The sequence below is a fragment of the Ailuropoda melanoleuca genome, chromosome 3, assembly GCF_002007445.2.
Source record: "Ailuropoda melanoleuca isolate Jingjing chromosome 3, ASM200744v2, whole genome shotgun sequence".
Taxonomy (NCBI): Eukaryota; Metazoa; Chordata; class Mammalia; order Carnivora; family Ursidae; genus Ailuropoda; species Ailuropoda melanoleuca.
In genome coordinates this window covers 98,251,986-98,270,417 of record NC_048220.1, presented here as the reverse complement: position 1 = coordinate 98,270,417, position 18,432 = coordinate 98,251,986, and the positions used below count along the sequence as shown (strand labels likewise).

The 18,432-nt window shown below is 40.5% G+C and overlaps 1 long non-coding RNA gene across 3 annotated transcripts in view; it reads left to right on the top strand.

Moving 5' to 3' along the window:
* The window catches only part of LOC105235717, a 51,718-nt gene that overhangs the window by 10,331 nt on the left and 22,955 nt on the right, over positions 1-18,432 (top strand). The window contains exons 4-8 of one of the 3 annotated variants that reach the window (XR_004624253.1): positions 577-750; positions 897-954; positions 2,974-3,344; positions 3,526-3,641; positions 14,457-14,562. This is a non-coding gene — a long non-coding RNA (uncharacterized LOC105235717). Of the gene's footprint in view, positions 1-576; positions 3,345-3,525; positions 3,642-14,456; positions 14,563-18,432 lie in introns of all 3 variants that reach the window. The other 2 variants (XR_004624251.1, XR_004624250.1) reach the window with 2 other exon arrangements.

Below are 18,432 nucleotides of genomic sequence, written 5' to 3'. Positions count from 1 at the left end.
TATGACTTCGGCCCTGCCTCCAACTGCTCCACTCACTTTAGGGAGAGAGGCATGAAAGTTAAATAATGCCAAGGCAAAAACGTGGCTAGGTCCTGGGTGTTAGTCACCAAACTACTTTACGCCCGAGGCATTATCGTGTTTGTGGTGTAAGCCCCAATGATGATGGAATGCCACTCTGTAGTCTTTGGGAGGCCAGAGAAATTTAGCAAAAGGGAAAAGCAGCACCCTCAGTCCTAACAAGAAGCAGCACAGCAAACAGACCCTGCCGTTGACCGGTTTTGAGTTTTGGTCTCTGTTCTGTTCTGCCAGATGGATGATCTTGAACTTTCTGAACCTCAGTGTCCTCATCTGAGGAAGATGGGACCACTGATAGTTCCCACCTCAGACAGTAGATAGAAGGATCAAATTACATTTTGTGTAGAAGGTGGATCAATAGATGGAAACTCTTATTAAAATTAAATAATATAAAAAAGGAATGTGGTTGGTTGCCAGGTGAGTTTCTGGTCTTACAAGGGAGCAATTATTAGGTCACATAACAGCGAAGTTTTAATAATGATTTTGTCTTTGTTTGTTTAGTTACTTTTCATTTGACCACATGTTGCCGAGCACCTCCTGTATGCCAGATGCCATGCCGTGTTCTAGCAACACGGTCCTCTGCTGCCATGTTCTCACCTACCCCAGGGGCCACCAGAGAGCCCAGAGGCAGTGACACTGGAGTGGGACACAGCTTACGATGACGACCGTCGCAGGGTGCCGTAGAAGCATATTTGTCTTTGGGGTGGTGGTCCTGGAAGGCTTCCCAGGAGAGGTGATGTCTAAGCTGAGACCTGAAAAACGAGGAGTTTGTATGAGAAACAATGAGAGCTCACATTTTTGAGTATGCTTCTGTCTGCCAGGTACCATGCTGTGTTTCACGTGTGTTTTCCCATCTAGGACTCACAACAAAACTATGAGGTAGGTACTGTCCTGCCCATTTTACAGATGGGAAAACTGAGGCTCATAGATGTGCCGTTAACTTGCCAAAGAAATGTAGCTAGTAAGTAAAGAAGCTGAGATTGAGACACGGCACGTATTTGAGTTCATCAGTACCATCAGTCATGCGAGACCAGCCCACATCATGCTTATAAAGTGAGGGCCACTCAGGTTAGCAGGAAAGGCTTATCCTCAGCCAAGCCATATATAGGAAGCCAAAGGAATAAATGGTTTTCTGATATGTGGAAAATAGGAGGGGAGGGGAAGGATGTGATTCCAGAGGTTTCCAAGAATGATGCGTCCAGATGTGAGGGTCAGATTATTTGCGGTTCCAATCATGAGTTGAGTAAGGGATACCGATGGGTCTGGGAATTAATTGCCCATGTATCATTTTTCGCAGTGATCCGTGTATTCCAAAATGAGCAAGAGTCGTTTGGACCCATCGGTTTCTGAGGCAGAAACTTCCCTAAGAATGATAGGTGGGCATCAGTGAGGAGTCCTCGAGTGCTGTCCTTGTAATGGCAGCTAATTTTTATTTAGAATGTTTGTTTCTTGCCAGATACCAATGAAAAGCTTTACAGTTAGTCCTCATGACAACCCTTTTTTAGGCAAAGACACTGGAGGTAAAGACAGAATGAGTGTCTGGGATTCATGACCTCAGCTACCACCCTGGACCAGAGACCTCTGCCCAGGGCTTCTGATACAACTGGCCCATGTTTCTGCGTGAAGGGCTGTTTTCCAGAAAAGCCTTTTGAATGCTTTGGGCTTAACAGGGCCATAATTAAAATTCTGGCATTCGTTTGCCTCGCAGTTATTTCCCGAATGACAATTAGGTACCAGGCACGGTGCTAAGTTCTGTGGACACAGCTGTGAGCACACAGACAGAGACTCTGCCCCGTGGAGGTAAATATGTATGTGCAGAGGATGAAAATACCGTGAAGGAAATGATTGGTGGATGGGATGGAACAACAGGGAGACCATGCTGTGGTAGGTCAGGGAAGACCTTTCTGATGACATGGCGTTTAAGATGGGACCTGAAAGGGAACCAGGATAAGGGCAAGCAAGAGGTCCCCATCACGAGAGACCGCTGCGTGTGTCTGAGGAGCTGAAGGGAGGCCAGTACGAGTAGAGCAGAGGCCTGTGGGAGAGGCCCGGCATGGCTGGGCAGACCCCGGGCTGTGTGCTGTAGTTGGGCTGGCCTTTGGTGTGGGCACCTCTAGCCCTGACAGGTGGATAAGTCGCTGAGCTGAAGCAGACACACGCCCACGCCAACATGCAAGGTCCCCGAGGGCTGTAAAACATTACTGACAGGGGTTTCTAAACCACCTCAGTTTACAGAGCCCTGAGTAACTCAGTGACTTTTTTCACCGCACGCTGAGGCTGGAAGAGATACGTAATGGTTTCATTTATTAAGTAGTCGGGTCCAAACAGCATTGTAAGTCTTTATGTCCTGACAACGTTTTAGTGGTCATTTGAAAAAAGTGATAACACATAAATGGAAAGAAGAAAATGATATTTCTATTGCTTCTCAAGTCACCCATTACTAATGGGCTGTGTGGGGAATCCGATTGGACGCCTTCGTTTCCCGTTCCACAATGATTGCCTTATGCTGCTGTATAGTGCCTGCTGGAAGCACAGCTTGGCAAAGATAGGCCATCACTGAAAGGAGTGTGGCAAGGCATGTCTGACACGGACACAAGGAACAGCCCCCAGTTGGTGCAGTGTTCAACAGATGTTGAGTATCCTGGGTTTCCTTTGGGGGAATTTCGAACATCTCACAGCACTTCTGTGAATTTACATGGTACCCTGGGGGTGATTTGGTAGCCAGTGTGGGGACCACAGAACTAGGCACACTGGTTCCCATTATAGAACCGAGATCGTATTTAGCTGCTAAATCCAAAGCCATATTTGAGTACATAGTAAGATTTTGTGTGAGGATTCCAGGAAACAACGTTGCCGCTCTTTCTGAAAATCCTGTCCTATCTGTCCTTAAATCCATAGGGATGCCCCAGAGTGCTAATCCAGTCTGCCTAGTCTGATAGAGGTGAGAGGAGGAAAGGCGGGAGAAATGTGTCTGGATCTTCGGCGAGGGCATGAAAGCATGTGCTGTTGAACGAAGAGGACGTGAGTATGGACATGCAATAGTGATCTGGAGCCCTTGATGAAGAAATGAACGCTCAGCTTCTGAAGGGTTGGTTGTTGTCAGAACCTGCAGTTAAGCTGTCTAAGCCTTGGGGTGTTGCCCTTTGTAATCAGGAACATCCTTCCAGAAGGCAGTCGTAGAACACGGGGAGAAGAAAATTAGTACCAGACTCCACCAGCGCATTTCTTTGGTTGCTCTCCTCTGTTTTCTTAGCTGGACGCCGTTCTTGGTGAGTGAGAGAAAGTGTGCAGATTAGTGGCAGATGAGCAGACCTGTCTTAGGAATTCTCCGGAACCTTGCTGCAGTATAAATACCATGCGATCTCAAAGAATAATAGCCGGTGGAACCAGTTGACTTTAAGGAGTTGAACTTTCTTTTTCTGCATGACATCACGTATGTAAATTTTCCAGGTTGGTTGAGACACTGATGAAACCAGTTCCCTTGGCAACTGGGAGATAGCCTTACATCATCCGAGTGATGGCTCGACCCCAGAAATCAGCGGGAGAACCCACAGTACCACACAGAGGTAGGATGTGTCCCCACTGGTTAATCTTTTAGGCAGGAGAATGAAGAAGAGCTCTTCCCTTGGCTTTAGGCTATCTCATTCCACCTGGCAGTTGATCAGAGAGACACTTCCTCGGGGGAGAGCCTAGCCTTGGAAATGTGTCACTCATGTCATCCCATTGAATGGTCCAAGTCCTCTCTGCATGGTGTAGCCATCTGAGTTTCCTCCTGGGTCCGCCCACTTTGGTCATGGCATGCCACAGGGAGAGTGGGTCCAGTGGTTAATATATGCAGAAAAAGCATGACTTCCTTGGGGGCTGGAGTGGGAAACAGTGATATATCCTTTTAAGCTTGGATGACCTGACCTGAAGCTGCCTTTTCTCTCTATGCATTTCATTTCAAGTAAACTCATGCTACTTTGGGGTGGAATGTAGGGCATAGTTAGAAGTAACGGTCTCCAAGAGCCCAGATGCTTGAACACAAATTTATTGTTGATATGGCACTGGGAAAGGTACTCCATTTTTCTGTGCTGTCCTTTCCTCATGTTAAAATGTGGGTGCCGTTTCTAGTATTTACCACAAAGGGCTGTTGTGAAGATTGAAGTCGGCACTGCGGAGAGGGGACTCTCATGCTTTCGGAACAAAACCCGGCTTGTATCAGACACTTAGTACCTGTTAAGTTATTTTTACTATTTTAAGACTGCTGTCCTCCAGGGCTAGAGACATAGAGTGTGAGGTTCTTCGAGTCAAGATGCCTCATTCTCTCCCGCGTCTTTGAGTCTTTAGAATAAAATCAAGCATAGAATTGGTGTTGTTGATTAACAAGTTACAAAAATATTTCCTAGTGGATGCTCAGGCACTGCTGAACGCCACAAGAACTCTCAGGGCCCATGGTCATAAAACAAATGCAACAAAACGCTCCTCAGTTACCGTTCCAGAGGCTCCTATCTGGTTTTCTTCTGTAGCCACTCAAAATTATTGTATTTGAATGGAATATATTTTTATTCAGGCTCTCTCATGGTTCTGTTGGAAATTTTTAGAGCTAGGGCTTGAAGTCAAGGCCCCTTATTCTACTAAACTTGCAGGATGACAAAATCTGGGGCTTTTAGGAGCCAGGTAGGAAAAGTAAACAGGTGAAGGGTGCTACATGTGTGATTCTAGATGGCATTGGAGACATCAAAATACTAGGGCGCTCACGCCCCATCTAAATGCGTTCAAATTCAATTTTTAAACATTAAGACCTTTATTTTTTGGAGCAGTTTAAGGTTCCCAGCAAAATTGAGGGGAAGGTACAGAGAATTCCCATATACCATCTGGCCCACCCCCACATGCACAGCCTCCCCGTCATCACCAGAGTGCCACATCGGTTACCACGGAGGAACCTGTACCGACATGGCATTATCACCCGAAGTCCATAGTTTGCATTACAGTTCGTCCTTGGTGTTGCATATTCTGTGGGTTTGCACTAATGTATGATGACATGTACCCACCATTATGATATCATAAAGACTATTTTCCCTGTCTTAAAAATCCTCTGTGTCTGCCTTTTCATCCCTCTTCTCTCCAGTTCCTGGCAACGTCTGATCTTTTTATTGTCTTCATAATTTTGCCTTGTCCAGCATGTCATAGAGTTGAATTCATATGGTCTGTACTCTTTTCAGATTGACTTCTCTCACTTAGTAATATGCATTTAAGATTCCGTCATGTCTTTTCATGACTTAATACTCATTTCTTTTCAGTGCTGAATCATATTTCATTGTCTGGGTGTCCTGCAGTTTATTTATTCATTCACCTACCGTAAGACATCCTTGTTGCTTCCAAGTTTTGGCCGTTATCAGTAAAGCTGCTATAAACATCCATGTACAGGTTTTTGTGAGCACGTAGTTTTCGCCTCCTTTGTGTAAATACCAAGGAGTGTGATTGCTGAATTGTATGGTCAAAGTATGTGTAGTCTTGTAAAAAACCATCAAACCGTCTTCCAAAGTGGCTGTACCTCCAATTCAGCTTAAAAAAACAATATTGCAATCACTACAACAAGCATGTCTGTGGGTTGAATTTGACTGTACTGACTGATTGCAACTTTGGAAAGGCTGCATAAAACTTGCCAAGGTCTAATAAAGCTCAGAATTCTGCAGTAAGGGTCATAGTGAATATGACTTCTCTTGACATCTCCTTGGTCTGTGTGAAAAATGGGATGAATGAACAATGACCTCCTCTTCAAAGTGCTCAGGACAAAAGTGCTTTCAGTGTCGTGCAGGCACCAAACACATCCAGGAGGACAGAGATCTCCTCCCAGGAAGTGCAGGAACAAGCGCATTCGTTCATTCATTCATTCATTCATTCATCCATGACACTTATTGAATGCATAGTGTATCCTTTGGTTGAGAGGGGATCCCTTTTCCTGAGGAGTTTACAGTTTAGGAGGGGAGATAAACCAAGTAAGTGCCCAGCTGACTGTTAAACAGGTGGGGATGAGAGAAGCGCTCCGAGACCGCAGGAAGTGTGAGGAGAATGTGAGGGACAGAGAGAGCATGCCCGCAGGGGAGGGTGAAAGCAGATGACATAAAGCCGGAGACTGTCACAGTAGGTTGGAAGGAAGGAGCTACGTAGTGATAAGGAGAACAGGGAGGGGGAGGGGGCAATGAGGTAAGAATATGCAGGGCCAGAGTGTCCAAGAGATGCCAGAATTCTTCCTTTGTTTTTAGTGTCCACTGAAGACAAAGTGGACAAGGAATCTGGAAGGATGAAAGCAGACAGATAGACAATTGACAAGAACGGTTGACCCCTATGAGCAAAGCCCAGTTAAGATCAGAGAGGGAAAATTCTCGCTCTAGACTGAACGTGGGCTGTTTACCCCAAACTCTATGTGCTTTGGTTTCATCTCCTGTAAAATGAAGATAATACTAACACATTATTATTTACTTCTTGTGAAGTTCTTATAAGAAATACTACTTACTGAGCAAAAACCATGGGTCAAGTTCTATGCCACACGCTTTCTATGTGTTCACTGATTTTATCCTTACAACAACCTTATGAAGAAGGTACTTTATAATCCCCGTTGATGCCTGAGGAAAATGAAGCACAGAGAGAAAAAGTAACTCAGCATATGTCATAGAGATAGAAAATAGCAGGGCAGGGATCATGAGATCCTATGTCACGTATGATTTGGTCGAGATCATGCATGTGAGCTCTTGGTGCGTGCCCATGGCTGTCACTCAACACAGGCTAACTGTTGTTCTTAATTTTGTTACCTATTGTTATTTGACCGGAGGAATCACCTGAGGTTTCATGGAGGGGGTGACATTTGCAATCAGCCTTGAGAAGGACATTCTAGACCATGGGCACGGCAGGAGCTGCACAGCTTTGCCAAGGAGAGTAGGGAGAAGCCTCTGAGGCTGGGTTCAAGGCTCCAAGGGAAGCAGGAGAAAAGGGTTCAGCTGACGAGGCAATCAAATGGCCTGGCTGTCTAGCGGTAGACAGTGTGTCAGCATTCGAGGTTTTAAATATAGGAAGTGAAGAGATCAGAGCTTTGCTTAGCTTTCTGTTTAGTGAGCTTAACTCTCTGTTCTTGAGGCCATGCCGTCCTCCAGGGCAGCTTCTCAAGCTTGAGCCTGGGCGGGGAAGTGCCCACTTCTGGTGGTGATGCCCCGGGCCAGAAAAGGAAACAACAGCTATAGGAATCTCCACTCAGAGGTCCAGCTTTCACTTTAGACTCCTCCCTCGATCGGGACAGTCCGTCTTTGGTGCTGGTGTGTGAGGGGGGAAAGAGAAACTCAAGAGCAGAAGCGCCCCTGCAAGTCATGCGGCTTTCTCCACCATCTCTCCCATTTCTCCCTCCCCTGGTGGCACTTCCTTTTATGATCCAAAAAAGCAAAAGCTGACTTAAACCATCTCCAGGGCCAAACATTCCCGGGTGAAAATGAGGGGCTTCTTGAGAGGAAATGAAAGGAGACACAGATGTGGTTGCCTTAAGATTTTTTTGCTGCGATCCACTGGACAGATTCATGTTGAAATAGAAAGATAGGTCCGAAAGCGTGATGCAAACGCAGGTGTTTGGAGTTCCTGCTGGAGACACACAGAGGTAGGGGAGGAATTCTCCAGAATCATCTTGGTGGAGTCTTTGGTGGGGGTGGGGGGTGGGAGGGGCAGGCTGTTGAAGTGGAAAGGGCACAGAAATGGAAACCAGACCACCTGGGGTCTTCCAGTCCAGTGTTTTCCAAAGGGCAGGTGTCCTGCGAGGTGATTTTAGACTGCCTGCCATTCTGCCTCCTTGTGCACTCTCTCCCTCTGGCAAATAAATCAATAAAATCTTAAAAAAAAAAGTTACAAATCCCAAATGACAACTTTCCCCCATTTCAAAGTTATTTTTCAGTTCCTCGGATGCCATCAGGGAAGAAGAGTCAGTTTGGGGCTAGGGGGTCTGTACGATCTCTCCATCACTTGTGGATTTCTTTTGAGCAGGGCACAGGCCTCAGGCAATACCACCCATTCCAGAGGGTCTCAGCCTTAGCTCACACCCTCACTTCCTCAGGAGAACTTTAGAAAATTACTTAGGGCTGGGCTTCTCTGTCCCCTGAGGAGTTCTGGTTTAATAGATCTGGGATAAGGCCTGGGCAATGGGACTTTTAAAAGCTCTCCAGGCAGCAGTTTCTAATTAAAATCATTTTGTATTGTATTTATGAATCGAGCCATGGCAAGTTATACTGCTTTTCTATTTAGGTAATGAAGTAAAATTTCAATATCAATTGACTTATGTAAACATAGTAAGTGCCCATTAAGGAAAACAAACAAAAAACAAACAAGATGGAATCAGGCAGGTGGTATTTAGATGTGGCAAAAACAAAAAGTGCCTTGAATCCACTTTGCAAAATTCTCTCTTGGATCTTTGCTTAGTTCTACAATTTCTGACCTCCTATGGGTCCAGTCTTCCTCTCAACGACAAAATGGAAACAATGATCCCAGGTCACCTTTTTCTCAGTGGGTTTACCCCAGGAATCCAGTTATTGACCTTCAAGTTTGACTTGCTAGACAGATGTGAGGCAGGAGATGATCCATGCTACAGGGAGGGGCTAGTGGCAGATTTCTAGTGAACTGGATCTGGGGCGTCTTGGACCAGCTATTTGGAACTATTTCCAGGTAATCTCTCTCTCCGCCAAGAGGGTCTCCATGAAAGGTCTCATAACCTCCAGTGGTGAGTGACTTACTCCATTGGCAGCAAACTAAAGAACAACTGAAAGTCCCACCAAGGCCTCCAAGGGTTGCACATTTGAAGGGTTCTGGACATCCTTTATTCCCACCCTCCTAGTCAGAATCTTCCAGCATATTCTCATCTCCAGCTGTAGTCCATGCAAAAATTAATTAATGAGATATCTTATATTCTTTTTTTGTACGAAGTCTGAAATCTGATTTTGTTCTTCTTTATAAAAAATAGCTTTAGTCATCTATCATTCACATACCATACAATGCTCCCATTTAAAGCGTACAATTCAGTCGTTTTTAGTACATTCACGTATGTGCAGCTGTTTCCACAATCAGTTTTAGGCTTTTCATCAGCTTGAGATGAAGCCCTATACCCCTGCCTTATCTCTCTTCTACCACCCCAGCCACCCTCCCTGTCCTAAGCAATCATTCATGCACTTTCTGGATAGAAATCTCTATAGATTTCCATATTCTGGACATTTCATGTAAATGGAATCATGCAATATGTAGTCTCTTATGACTGGTTTCTTTGATTGAGCGTGTTTTCAAGCTTCATCTGTGTCGAAGCACGTCTCAGTGCTTCATTCCTTCTTGTGGACAAATAGTGTTCCTCTGTATGCATGTGTCAGATCCTGTCTACCCATTTGTCCATTGACGGACCTTTGGATTGCTTCCACCTTTTGGCTGCTATGAATAATCCTACTATGACATTTGTGTAGAAGTTCCTGTGTGGACACATGTTTTCATTTTTCTTGGATAGTTACCTAGGATTGGAATTGCTGGGTCATGTTGTAAATCAATGCTTAATCATTCAGGAACTGCCAGACTGTTTTCCAAAGTGGCTCCATATTTTACATTCCCGTCAGTAGTGTATGAGGGCTCTGATTTCTCTCTATTCTTACCAACATTTGTTGTCACCTGACTTTTTGATTCCAGCCATCTGAGTGAGTAGGAGGCGATATTGCATTGTGGTTTTGATTTGCATTTCCCTGGTAACTAATGGTGTGGAGTGTCTTTTCATATATTTATTGGCCATTTGATATCTTTCTTGGAGAAATGTCTATTCGGTTGCTCTGCCCATTTTTAATTAGGTTATTTGTCTTTCTATTACTGAGCTGTAAGAGTTATTTATGTATGCTAGAGGCAAGTCCCTTATCAGATATATGATTTGCCAATATTTTTTCCCGTTCTGTGGGTTATCATTTCACTTTCTTGATGGTGTCCTTTGAAGCAAACAAGTTTTAAATTTTGAGAAGGTCTCATTTATGTAGTTTTTTCTTTTATTGCTCATGCAGCAGAAGCAGTTCTAAGAGGAAAGTTTATAGCAATAAATGCCTACATTAAGTAAAAAAAGGATCTCAAATAAACAATCTTACTTTATACCTCAAGAAACCAGAAGAGAAAGAACAAAGTTAGTCCAAAGTTAGCAGAGAGAAGGAAATAAAAAAGATCTGAGTGGAAATAAATGAAATATAGACCAAAGAGACAATAGAAAAGATCAGTGAACTGTTTTTTTTTGAAAAGATAAACAAAATAGACAAACCATTAGATAGATTTACCAAGAAAAACAGTGAGAGAACTCAAATAAATAAACTTAGAAATGAAAGAGGAAACATTACAACTGATACCAATGAAAAATGTGATGAATGAACAATTATCTACTCTTCAAAGTCTTAATTTGCTTTTTCTTCATTTCCTGAGACAATGATACGACGTTTCTCTTTATTTTTCAAAGTGGTAAATTATAGATATCGATTTCTAAATGTTAACTCAGCCTTACATTTCTATAATAAACTGCTTGGTTGTAATATATTGTCCTTTATATATTACTGGCTTTAATGCATCAAGATTCATGAATGAAATTAGTCTGTAATTTTCCTTCCTCAGAATACCTTTGTCAATTTTTTACATCAAAGCTATGGTGGCCTCAAAACCAGTTAGTGAGTGTTCCATTTTACTTATTGTAGAATCTCACATTATTTCCTCTTTAAATACTTGGTAAAGCTCATCTGTAATGCTATCTGGACCTGTGGTTTTCTTTTGGGAAAGATTTTTAATTATGTATTCAATTTATTTAATATTTACAGTATTGTTTCAATTTTCTATTTCTTCTTGTGTCAGTTCTAGAAAGTTATATTGTTCTAGGAATTTGTTTCCTCTAAAACTTGAAATTTAGAAGTACAGTTTTTAATATTATTCCTTATGATCTTTTAAATGTTTTAAATAGCTATAATAATCTCCCTTTCCATTTCTGGTGTTGGTTATTTGTTCCTTCTTTTTGATCTTGATTTGCCTCAGTAGGGGGTTAATTTTTTATTTAATTATATTATGTTCTTATTTTCTTCCACTTTCTTTAGGTTTAATTTGTGATTTCACACCTAGCTTCTTGAGATAGAAGCATAGATCATTGTTTTTTCAGTCTGTCTTCTTTTTTAAGATATGAGTTTTAAGATTGTAAATTTTTCTATATGCATAATCTTAGTTAGAGCTCCCAAATTAATTTATTATTTTGGTTACCCATTGATACATCACCAGCTCTGATCAGGGTGCTCAGTCCGTCCTATGCTCAAAGTGTTCTAAAGGCTTCTTATTTCATGTAGGATAAAGCCCATATCTTTACATTGGTACACTTGTCCCTCCATGATTTGCCCCAAATCCCTCATTGGTTTCATATGCTACTGCTAACTCCCATATCCAGCTTGCTTCAGTCACATTGGCCCCCTTGATGGTCCTTAGAAGCATCAGACAGACTTCTGTCTCAGGACCTTTGTACTTGCTGTCACCCCTGTCTAGAAGGTTTATACTTCAGATAGATGCATGACTTCCTTTCTTCCTTCACTCAAATCTCTGTTGACATGTACCTTTTCATAATGGTCTTCTCTGACCACCAGATATAAAATAGCACCCCTTACCACACTCTATCCCCTTTGGCCTGATTTATTTTTCTTTATTATTATGCCTCTGGCCAACTGACCCAAAATAAATTTAAATTTGTTGGTTCCTCCTTTCTTCTCTCTCTAGAATGTAAGCTCCATGAGAGCAAGATTTTTTTTTCTTTCTGTTTTATTTACTGCTGTGTCTCCCAAGCCTATAACAGTGTCTGGCATATAGTAATTACAAACATTAATTGAATGATTGGGCTCTGTGCTTGGATTAAGGAGATCTGGATTAAATATTTTGAATCTATCATTTATCAGCCATGTGGCCTTGAGCAATTTTAACGTTTGCATCCCCTATTATTTGTATAATAGGAATAACAATTGTTGCCCATCAGATACTGAATATAAAAGTTCTTCATGAAGTATAAAAAATTATAATAAGACATTTTTACTATTATGGTCAGAAAACATCTTACATGTCCCAAACTTCTTCTTTTTTGGATTTCCATGGTGTTAAACATTCACTCTTTGGGGTAAGGCATTTTGTTGTATTTAGTTCTAGTTAAAACATAGGTATGTTTCCTGGAAAGGATAACATTTTCACACTTCTGTAGCCACTAGCAAGTCAGTATGAATTGGTATAGAATTCTTTGTCATAAAAGGCATAGGATATAGGAGAGGTGTGTTTTGATGGAGGAAGCAGCAAGTAAAGATCTAGAGCACGAGGGAGAAGTAGTTCTGGAAGGGCGGTTTCAAGGGCACTGGGGAAAAAAATTAAGAAGTCTTTTATTGCTCAGGTTAGGCTATGTTATGCTGCAGTGGAAAACCACCTCAAATTTTCAGCAGCATAACCAAGGAAAGGCTAGTTTCTTGTCCATATAGAATCTGCTGTGGGTCTATGCTACTCATCAGGGGTTGGGGGCAGGGGTAGTTATGTTTCGATACATGTTTATATGTAGGATTTGGTAGGAAGTCTTGATTAAACAACCTTAATAAATGCAGTAAAGTTTTGTAAGACTCTTGCAGTCCTACGTGTTGACAGAAAATTTTACAGAGTTTATGTGGGAATATACTTGAATATATTAGTGTGACTTTGTAGCCCTTTCCAAATCGAGTTTAGGCATAACTGTTACATTCTGCAACTGAAAGTTGTACCATGTGGTTTTATGAATATATGTGTTTATAGGGAAATGGAATATACTCTTTGATTTAGAACTTTAACAGAATGCTACCATTTATTGAGCACTTCCTGTGTAACAGGTGCAAAGCTAAGGGCTTTAGACATCTTATCTCATTTAATCCTCAAAACAACTCCCTGTGGTAGGTACTATTATTTTACCCACTTTATAGTGAGGAAGGTATGAAGTTCAGAGGTATGAAGTGATTTGACTTCAGTCATACTACTAAGTGGCAGAATATAGACCAAATTCAGGTCTACTTGGCTCCAGAGTTCACAGTCTAATGAACAAAATGCTGTCCACCCTTTCCTACCTCCAAATAATACATGCTAAATGCATAGCTGCCATTAGTCTATCAGCAGACCAGACTGATGATGACAATGATGATATTAACAAATATAGTAATATGGTAAGGGCTATATTTGGCTTCATAGCAATTGGGCCCTGGTTTGGGCTGCCAAAAATGTCCTGTCATATATGTTTAACATTCCCAACATTATCATCACTTCTTTGGGCTAAGACTGCTGCTGGTAGACCCCAGTTAAAACACAAATTCTTTCCTAGGAGCAATTAACACCAATCATTATGACAACACTGGCCAATTTCTATCATCAGGGAACAATCAAGTGGAGAAGAGAAAATTTAAAATAGTTTGTTAGGAAGCAACTTAATGTAGCACATACTCAAATGAGAAATTAAATATTATTGAGTGGAAGGTATATTTCATGTAAACATAATGGGTAGGACAATGAAGGAAGGGTTTCATAACTGGCAACAATTATCAGTAAAGACTTCCTGGAGAAGCACTTGATACAAGTCTTGAAGTCTTGATTGATTTGAAAAACATTTATTTGCCTCATAATCCAGATTTCATAAAATCTTCTATAATAATTCTCTAGTGTTTTCTTTGGCCCATAACTGTTCCTTTTCTCATTGTCTCTGTTTCTGGGAAATGCTTCTTCCTCTACTCCATGTGACTTGAGTGGGAGCTGCCATCTTTTAAAAATCCTCTCTCCCAGATAGTGCTAATTGGCTTGGAATAAGCACTTGATCTAATTTGGGCCATCATACTACCCAAATTTGTGGCCACAGTTGATGAGTTCAGTGATGTTTACCTGACCCAAGATCAGCTAATTAGTTCTGTTTGTTGGATTTTTGAGTTTGGTACCAGAGAAAGTGAATCTCGGTTCCTCTATGGGTTTGTGCTTTGTGAATTCTGAGATACTGGAGCTCTAGTGGCCATCTTCCTGGCTGATCTATTTTAAGAAAGAATAGGATTGACCTGTAGGATGAAACAGAAATGAGGGGCACAAAGATAGTCTTGGTGGCATTTAATTATCTGATTCCAAGGGCCTCTGAGATCCACCTTTATGCCCTACATTGGTTGCTCAATCTTCATATGAATAACTTCTGATAATCTCCTCTGCCACCACTATTTTTTGCCCTTAGCTAGTTTGCCCTATTTTTTGACCTTGGTTAGTTTGAGGTGAATTTTTGTCACATGCATCTAAGAGTCCTGATGAATATTTCATTGTGACTTCATGTTGAAATAGGTAGATTAGGTATTATCTTTATTTTACAGAGAAAAAAATGAGACTCAGAAAAAAAAGAAGGTAACCAAGATGCTAAAAAAGATGAAGAGTTGACCTAAAACAAATATCCAGTCTTCCTCCCTGGAGAAAACATTGGTAGGTACAAGGAGATGCGGTCACGAAAAGTCTGCTGGTTTAGGGGATTCAGTGTATTAACTGTGAATAGGATAGCTTCCCATTGCTGTGGGTCTTCTGAATGTTCTGACACCAAATTTTGATATCATTTTAGCTTGGTTCCACCCCCCCTTCTTTCTTTGTCAGCAAGCTTTGGCTTTTGAGGAAACAAAGGAAGCCCAGTTCTACCACAGCACCCACTTTCCATTTTACTTTAGGCCCGTGGGGTTACCCAGGCCTGAAATCAGTCATAACCATCTGTTTGTACCATAGTGATGTAACACTGAAAAGAATGGCTTTGACAAGGACTGATTTCAAAATGATATGAAATGATTCATTGTCTCACTCTTATCAAAGCACACTGAAATTCTTATTAACCTAGGGATACAGAAAGATGCAGAAAGAACAATCTCTTAAGTTTAAGGACAAATTTTACTTATGCTATCTTCAAAAAAAAGGAAGACAAGAAAAGGAAATTAGGACTTTTAAAAATGTATTTCTTTTCTTATTTCAAAAACAAGATTTAAGGTGGCTTCAGAGGATATAAAAATATGGGAAGACAGTACGTTAAAAGTAGAAGAGAAATAAAAAATTACAATCAGGTAGAGACATTAAATAGAGTTAAGAGTGAGGCCAATAAACAACAAATATGATACAATCCTATATGTATTCAACAGCTGGTTCCCAAGTTGGGCTTTAAACTTTCTTGTCAATACAAGCAGGGAAACCCAATCAGCTATGCAGTCTGCAATTCCATGAGATAAAACAAACCAAATCCTTAGGAGAAATACAATTGCATCTGATCCTATGACCAAAAAGAATGCGCCCTGGGTTCTTATAAAGAGAGCACTGTGCTGGATAATGTAAAGGTCTCAAGGGCCCCTTCCAGGAGACCCTGGGATGAGAATCACAGCCCGGGTTCTCATAGCTGTGAGTATTATTTCTCAAATTTTAATCATCTTTATGATTTCTGCCTTATCTACTTACTACATTTAAGAAATTATTAACCTAAATATATTTTTAATGTAGTTTTTACTTGGACTCAATTTTAAACTTAATTTCGTTTTAGCAAGATAGATGGGCTAGTTCTATTTTTCTAAGACTCTTCAAATTAAGTTTATAAGTATTAAAATTAAAAAGTCTATTATGACCTAAAATTTTCTTATGTACCCCTAGTGATACGTGGGCCACACTTTGGGAAACATTGGCTCAAGGAAAAAGAAAAACCCCCACATTTGAATAACCATGACCTCATTGCATCTTCTCTCATGAAGTATTATTACCACCATCAGAGATGAGCAAACCAAGGTTAGGACTTGTGCAAGGTTCCACAAAAACCACGCTGGGATGAAACTCAAGTTTTCTGATGAAAGTCAAATTCTAGCTTCTAGCTGAATGCGTGGTTTTCCCAAACAGAAGTTCAGGCCCTTTTTGACTGTTGGCCCTTTTGCTTCTTGCCAGAATGCCTCACCCACAGCTTGGTCTGTGGTGGTATCTACCTGTGGTTATTGGAACCTAGTCTGCTGGACCAAAGAAAGGAAGTCTGCCAGGGAGCTGTGGAATCCAAAAGAGGACCTTCATTCACTGACAGCTCTACCACTTCATGCCCCCAGGGTTTTTTTGGGAAGTATTTTTTGTGGCTCACCAGTCTCTCACTAGGCAGGGCCATTGTCCTGGGTTGACCTTATCCACTGGTGGAAAGTACAGCTGGGAGATCTGGAATGGTTACAGTTTGACCCTTAGCAGCTCACTGTCACTATGAGCTTTTTTGGTGAGACCTTGAACTGAGGTTTGTTATTGAGGATTGCAAGATTCCTCCTAATCTTGGGGGATGTTTTGAGTCATAAGTGGCAGTGGCTTTTTGATGACAATCCCAGCAAGCTCAGAGGAGAAGCTATCTCTGTCTCCCGCAGGAAGATGACTTTGGGTAAATCACCATGAACTCTGGACCCATGGGTGTGATCTGTACTCCCACTGAGCTCTGATTTGTAGTGTAAGCCTTTTTCTTCTCCTCCTCTTCTTACCACTTCATCTTTTATGAATAGAAGTAATGTTCATGGCTTCATCTTTCTCTAAAAGAGATTTTTTAAGTTTCAGAGTTAAAAAAATATTATTTAAAAGCTTTTTATTTTGAGATAATTGTAGATTCTCATGCATTTTTACAAAATGCTATGGAAAAATCCTGTGTACGTTTTACCCAGTTTTTCCTAATGGTAATATTCTAAAAGAAATTTTAGAATTACCAAGGTATAATTTGTATATAATAAAACTCACTCTTTTAAAGTATACAATTTCATGAGCTTTCACTAATATATGTAGCTGTGTAACTGCTATCACAATCAAAATACAGAACATTTCCATCATCCCCAAAAGTTCCTTCATGCCCCTTTGTATTTAATCACTTCTCATTCCCCTAGAAGCCACTCATCTCTTCTCTGTTCCTATATTTTTGCCTTTGCTAGACTGTCTTTTAAATGGAATCATACAGTATGTAGTCTTTTTTTTAAAGAAAAGATTTGTTTATTCATTTTAGAGAGAGAGAGAAAGTGAATGTGAGTATAAGCGGGGGGAAGGGGCAGAAAGAGAGGGAGAACCTCAAGTAGAATCCCCATGAGCTCAGAGCCCAGTGTGAGGCTCGATCTCACAACCCTGAGATTCATGAAATGAGCTGAAATCAAGAGTCAAAATCTTAACCAACTGAGCCACAGGCTCCCCACAGTTTGTAGTCTTTTGTGTCTTTTTTTTTCATTTAGCATAATGCCTTTGAGATTCATCCATGTTTCTAAATGTATCACTAGTTCGTTCCTTTTTATTACTGAGTAGTATTCCTTTATATGCCACAATTTGTTTATTCATTCACCAATTGATGGAAATTTGCACCATTTACAGTTTTTGGCTAATAGAAATAAAGACACTATAAATATTCTTATATAAATCTTTGGGTGGACATATGTTTCCATTTCTCTTGGGTAAATTCCTTAGAGTAGGGTTGCTAGGTTGTATGGTTAAAGTATGTTTAACTTTATAAGAAACTACCAAATATTTTCCAAAGTGGTTGGTACAATTTTGCATTTCCATCAGCAATATATAAGAATTTCAGTTCCTCTACAGCCTGGTCAACACTTAGTATTGTCAGTTATTTGGAAAATTTTAGCCATTCTGGTGGTATCTTACTAATGTACTTTTTTTCTTTTTTCCTTTTTTCCCCCTCCCATTTGTATATCTACTTTGGTAGATGCATCTTTGAATCTTTTGCCTATTTTTTGATGAGTCACTTGTCTTCAAGTTAATGAATTGAAAGATTTAAAAAAATATTTTCTAGATATAAGTCTTTCAGAAGTATATGATTTAAAAATATTTTCTCCCAGTTTGTAAATTGTCTTTTCATTTTTAAACAAAGCAGTATATTTCAAAGAAAATTTTTATCTTATAAAGTCCAATTTATTAATTTCTAAATTTTGTGGTTTGTGTTTTTATGCCCTAACACATTTTTGCTTAATGCAAGGTCACAAGGATTTTCCTCATGTTTTCATTTAGAAGTTTTACAATTTTAGCTATTGTGTTTAGATCTGGATCCATTTTGAATTAATTTTTGCATATGGTATGAGATAAGAATGGAGGTTTATAATTTTCTCATTTGAATATCCAATTATTATAGTGTCATTTGTTGAAAAGACTGTTTCTCCCCATTAAATTAGTTTGCCCTTTTTGTCTAAAATCAGTTGACCCTGAATATATGTGGATCTGTTTTTGGGCTCTATTCTGATAATGTTCATCTGTATGTCTATCCATCACTACCATGCTATCTTGATAACTGTAGCTTTATAGTAAATTTTAAAATCATTTATAAAT